At 44.1% G+C, this 6,182-nt stretch overlaps 1 pseudogene across 1 annotated transcript; it reads right to left on the bottom strand.

Annotated features, from left to right (window-relative positions):
* Nucleotides 1–2,054: 2,054 nt before the first annotated feature.
* LOC309355695 (plasma membrane calcium-transporting ATPase 1 pseudogene) lies at nucleotides 2,055–5,887 on the bottom strand (annotated as a pseudogene). The gene has a single exon. The product of its transcript is annotated as a plasma membrane calcium-transporting ATPase 1 pseudogene (transcript).
* Nucleotides 5,888–6,182: the final 295 nt, after the last annotated feature.

The following is a 6,182-nucleotide window of genomic DNA, read 5'->3' as shown; positions in this document are numbered from 1 at the left end:
TGCCATTCATAAGGTATCTGGATGAGTTAAATGGCAGGTGGATATAGACAGACAAATAGGCAGGGTACATCTGATGCCCTTTTAAATGTGTTATGGGGGGGGGAGAGATTATTGGCTTGCTTTTCTTCTTATTTTTATGATGTATTTTGTATTTGGAATTTTATGTTGTGACCACCCTGAGATCTACAGATATAGGGAGATAAACAAATTTAATAAACAACATAGGTATCTCGCCACTGCAAAAACAGGATGCTGGTGTAGATGGGCCTTTTTCCTTTGTCTTTGAGAGTTGAGAGAGTTCTGCTAGTAGCCTATGCTATATGTAACTCCCCTCCACTGTGTCACTTGACTCAGCTCTTTGAAGTCTGACATCCTGCATTGTGAACTGAACAAAATGGCATTCCCATACCCTCCAGCATTTCTTCGATGAAAATAGGGACGTCCCATTCCATAATGATAATTTTACTATTTATACTCAACACATCTTACTGGGTTGCCCCAGCCACTCTGGGCAGCTTCCAACATATATAAAAACATAATAAAACAATAAACATTTTTTTTTTTAAAAAAAAAAACCTTCCCTATACAGGATTGCCTTCAGACGGCTTGGAGATTGGATAACTCCATACGTCCAACATTTCTCCAATGAAAATAGGGACATCCCAAGGAAAAGTGGGACATTCCAGGATGAAATCAGAAATTGGGACGGCTTCTCTAAATTAGGGATGTCCCTGGGAAATAGGACACTTGGAGGGTCTGCATTCCAGGTCAGCTGCCACCTTCCCTGAATGCTGTCTCAGCAGGTGATGGCTGTGCGGAGGTTTTTGCCTAGCCAACGGGAGCCAGAAAAGGCCTCCTTACTGGCCAGGAGAATTGAATCCTAGCACCTGTTCAGTTAGACCAATTGCAGGCAGCCATGGAGGTGGGCTCTCTTCAGGGGACAGGCCCAATAGAGCCGGCAGGCTTCATTTGGGTGTGCACTTGGGGGATTTACAGTGGTAACTCAGGTTACATACGCTTCAGGTTACATACCCTTCAGGTTACAGACTCTGCTAACCCAGAAATAGTGCTTCAGGTTAAGAACTTTGCTTCAGGATGAGAACAGAAATTGTGCTCCGGCAGCGCAGCAGCAGCAGGAGGCCCCATTAGCTAAAGTGGTGCTTCAGGTTAAGAACAGTTTCAGGTTGAGAACAGACCTCTGGAACGAATTAAGTACTTAACCCAAGGTACTACTGTACAGAGGACCATTTTAAAGCAGAGTCTTTAGGGCCATATCTCTGGGATGCTGCAGCAGCAGGATTACTGCAATAGCAAGGGGTTAGACTAGATGACATCTGAGTTGCTTCCCAATCCTATGATCCTAAGACTTTATAACATATTTGACTGGATTCTTTTTCTTATAAAAAGTTTTTTTTTAGCAATCTTTATTATTTAATCATCTTCTCCCATAAGCAACTATTAAGAACAACAAGCAAATACACTTAGCCTACTTGTAGACAGATCTATCCCATCTCAACTCTCATATGAATCGGAGCCCAGCAGCTAAAATAAAATAAAATAATGGTCTGAAATATTGAGGGAAACAGCACATTTCCAAGCAGGCAGTTGAGGGCCTCGAGCAACTCAGCCATTTGTCATCAGTTGAAAGCATGAACAGGCACCAAACTAAAAGGTTATGCAATATTCATCTATCTATCTATATATATATACAGAGAGAGGGGACAGAGAGAGGCACTTCAGTATTGTTTTGAAGACACCCCGTGCAAAAAAAAAAAAAATGCATTTAAAGTCTCAAGATCCAGCAAAAGTCTGCTAACATAATATTCGGACCCATCTAGGACGTAAGGCTGAGCTGAGTTGCTATTTTGGTTCCTTACGTCCACCCGCACCACCAGTATCTTCTAGTAAATTCATTTCTATTTTGTAAGAGAGCTTTTTTTAAAAAAAGAAATTGCCATGCTCACTGTGCTGGAGAAATTCCATTCTGTTTCTTACTAGAGCTACTGTGCACATAACTCTCTTTTTTAAAAAATCAACAGCAGCAACAAGTGAAGGAGGTTTCAGAATCACTACTTGTGTTCTGTTAGATGGTTTTATTACTAGCTGAGCGGTGTACCTCATAAGGGGGAGTACGGAACGTATTTACTACTTTGTACTGAGTTTGTACTCTGTTCACACCCCTACACCATGAAGCCTGGCTGATTCGACGCATTTCCAGCTCACCATAGTCAATCTCTTCATACATTTCTTCTTCTTGAATAATGTCCTCTTTTGGTGGTCTGTCACCAAACGTTGGCAGGAACCACAGATAACGATTTGGGAAAAATACGATCACTTGTCCCCATATCAATGTCCCTAGGCCAAAAAAGATGGACCACAACCACTGCTCCAGTGAAAGCTTTGTGCAGCTAAAGGGCTTCCCTCCAAGCTGAACAATGAGGACCTGTACGACCAACGTTCCCAAGCTGATAAAGCAAAAAATGGTATTACTGAATATCCCCGAGAAAACATTCCTTTCCCCATGAATCTTCCGGGCGTTGACTTCATTAAAAATCTGCATCATTACAAATGTGTTAAATACAATGGTGTAATGCTCGGTGGGAGGGTAATTCATGGGCACATTTCTTGCGTTTTCTATATCGAAGAATTTTTCACCTGCAAAAACAAGGGAAAATACAACGACCATCTGGTAAATGGCGTGGAACAAAATGTTTTTCAGCATCGTGCGGGAGATAAGAGGCTTATTTCTCCCATAAGGCTTGCGTAACAGCAGAGCTTCAGTTGGCTTTTCTGTTGCTAAAGCAAGAGAAGCAAAGGTATCCATTATGAGGTTGACCCACAACATCTGAACAGCTTTCAGAGGGGAATTCTGGGTGACACACGCACCAGTAAAAGCGACTACAACGGCTACCACGTTAACAGTGAGCTGAAACTGAAGGAATTTGGAGATGCTGTCATACACATTCCGACCCCACATGACAGCTTTGACAATGCTTGAGAAGTTGTCGTCGGTGATAATGATATCAGAAGCTTCTTTGGCAACATCAGTTCCAGCAATGCCCATTGCAAAGCCAACGTCGGCTTTCTTCAATGCAGGCCCGTCATTGGTACCATCTCCAGTCACTGCTACCACCTGCCTTTGTTCAGTGATGTTGCTGTTAATGATCCCTGTGACCAAGTTGTACTTGTCTGCAGGTGAGGACCTTGCAAGGACACAAAGAGTAGGCCAAACTCTGTCCATTAGCTCTTGTTTAATCTCTCCATCTGGGCCACGTATCAGCCGATTAAAATCATGACCCTCCATGCACACAGAGGCTTCCCCTTGTTTCAGAATACCACATTTTGTAGCAATTGCCCGAGCTGTGTTGATGTTATCCCCAGTAATCATACGTACGACAATGCCAGCTTTCTGGCATTTTCTTATTGCATCAGGAACTTCAGGTCTCACCGGATCTTCGATGCCTACAATTGCAATACAGGTCAAGTCCTTGAAAATCTCATCCTCGTTGTCCCAGTTGGGTTCTGAGTAGGCAGCTGGGAATTCCTTGAATGTCAGGCCTATGGTGCGGAGTCCCTCAGAGGCCATTGGTTCAATCACATTATTGATCACGTTTTCTCTGTCTTTTTTGGAAAAAGGTCCTGAATGTCCACTGGCATCCAATATGCGGGTGCATTTCTTAAGCAGTATTTCAGAAGCTCCTTTGCTGTACAGCCGAAAGCTGCCATTGGGTTTCTTCACCACTGTGCTCATCGATTTCCGGTCGGAGTTGAAGGTGTACACTTTGTGCAGTGTCTCTTCCGTTATCCTAGCCCTTACAGCTTCAAAATTCTGGTTCAGTTCCAATAGCAAACCAAGTAAGGCGCATTCCGTTTTATTGCCAATTTGGCGAGGGAGTCCTCCTTCCTTTTCAGGAGGCAGGATTGTAGATGTATAAGCACAATTTACAGCAATGCCTTCAAGCAAGTAACTCAGTATGGTGGGCCGAATCATTTCAGGGGTGGGGACAACTTTATAATGTGCGCTACCAATAAAAATCTGGACTACTGTCATTCTGTTCATGGTCAAAGTCCCTGTTTTATCAGAACAGATTGCAGTTGCATTTCCCATGGTTTCACAGGCATCCAGGTGCCTCACGAGGTTGTTATCCTTCATCATTTGCTTCACAGAATAGGCAAGGGAGATGGTGACAGCCAGTGGCAGACCCTCTGGAACTGCTACGACCAAAATGGTCACTCCAATAATAAAGAACTTCACCATGTGCTGTATATAAATTGGTGTGCATTCAACAGTCCAAGCACGCTTCTCAATTGCAAAGGTTTGAACAAGGAAAAAAACAATAAGGACGAGGACTGTGATCACTGACATTGCCAGGCCTGCTTTGCCAATCTGAAGGGCTAACCGTGTGAGTTTTGCTTGCAGAACTGATTTTTCTTTCGGGTGTGATGTATGCTTCTGGGCACTTTCCTCGTCCTCAACCTGGTTTCCAGACACTTTGCGGGGCTTGGGGGCAGATTCCTTGCTGTGTCCAGGAGTCATGTCTCCTGAACTTTTCTGCTTCTTCTCTGGCTGGTCATCTCCGACTCCAAGTAAAGTGAGGATGATCCCTGTTTGTGAGTTTATGCCCACAGCTGTAATAACCATTCTCCCAGAGCCTTCCATCACATGGGTACCTGAAAGTAACATTGGGTCCTCTGTCAATGACTTCTTGACGTGATCTGATTCCCCTGTGAGGGAGCTCTCGTCAACTTTCAGATCATGCCCCTGGATAAGCAAACCATCAGCTGGCAAAAGGTCACCATATTTGATCTGTGCAATGTCCCCAACCACTAATTCAGCTACTAGCACCTGCTTGCACTCCCCGTGCCTGATAACAGTAAACTTCTGCTCACTTTCAATGCGACTCTGCAACCCCCTAAATTGTTTTTCCTTACTCCAGTCATTGAAGGCAGTTACCAACACCACACACATGACAGATAAAAGTATTGCAAACCCTTCAATCCAGTCAGCCTCCTCGTCTTCCTCTTCCCCTCCGGGCCCTTCCGCATGGCACGCTGCAAGATTCCCTCCAGGTGGCTGGTAAAAGGAGAGTCCTAGGGAGATGATGGCTGCAACTTCTAAGATACATAGTGTCATATCCTGGAGTGCTTCCCACATTAATTCCAGGAAAGTTAGGGGCTTCTTAGGTGGTATAAAGTTCCTTCCGAATACAGCTTTCCGTAGCTCTACTTCTGATTGGGTACCAACGATTCCAAGTGTGGGTGAAGTCTTCAGTCTTTTGCAGATTTCAAAGATATCGCCATAAAGTTCCTTTATTTTCTCCACTGCCTCGGACTTGCGGTATTCCATCAGGTGTCGCAGCTCTGAGAGAGTGACCCCAAAGTTTTTATCAGCAGTGTCTCTAGTGACCATCATCCTGTCTTCTTCCACAGAAAGAAACGAGAGAATCAAGATGGCTGCTATTCTGTATCCACAATCAAGGAAGGGGTTTTTTCCCACCCCACCCCCACTTGGTCTGTACAGAGGACAGCAGGGGGTACTGACAGCTCAATAGCAGAGGGCCTTTTAAATTCAGAGATCCATCATCATTTGCGTGACTACACAAGTTCTTTTAGATTACCTTCTGTATTTTTTTTTAAAACCAGGCAAGAACGATAGGCTCAGGTCTTCATTTATTCTCAATTTCCACACCTAGAGAAACATGTTCTTCAGTTCTTTTCTTGCTCCATGTTCCCAGCTCAGCCTTGTCCTGACAGCCTGGGATCACTAGCTCTACGTTTCAGGAAAAGGGTGTAAAACACAGCTCTGTATTTCAGGCTCTTTCATTTCCCCATGTTGGTTTATGTCTCCTCAAAGCGGCAGTTACAGGAGGATGAGAAATGGAATCAGAATCCTGCCAGCAGCCAATGAATCATGGCTTGTGTCACATTTCCTCAGCTCTGAGCGTACATGTCACTCATAGGTGTGGTGAGTAGAGTTCAGAATTCTAAATTCTGATTCTGTTTTCTTATCTCTTTCACTTGGTTGATGAATTCTGCTGCTGTTTTGTCATCGCTTTAGGTTTCCCTGGTGAATTATGAGGCTGTTTCCAGGTGGCCTTAACTTTGCTTGGTGAATTCTTATTCTCCCCCCGTCCCCAGTCTAAACTTTTTTTGGGGGGGAGGGGGGTTAATTCTCTCATGCT

Source organism: Podarcis melisellensis (genome assembly GCF_964234715.1).
Source record: "Podarcis melisellensis genome assembly, chromosome: 13".
Classification (NCBI taxonomy): Eukaryota; Metazoa; Chordata; class Lepidosauria; order Squamata; family Lacertidae; genus Podarcis; species Podarcis melisellensis.
Note: the sequence above shows the minus strand (reverse complement) of the source record. Positions and strands in the feature narration are given on the sequence as shown.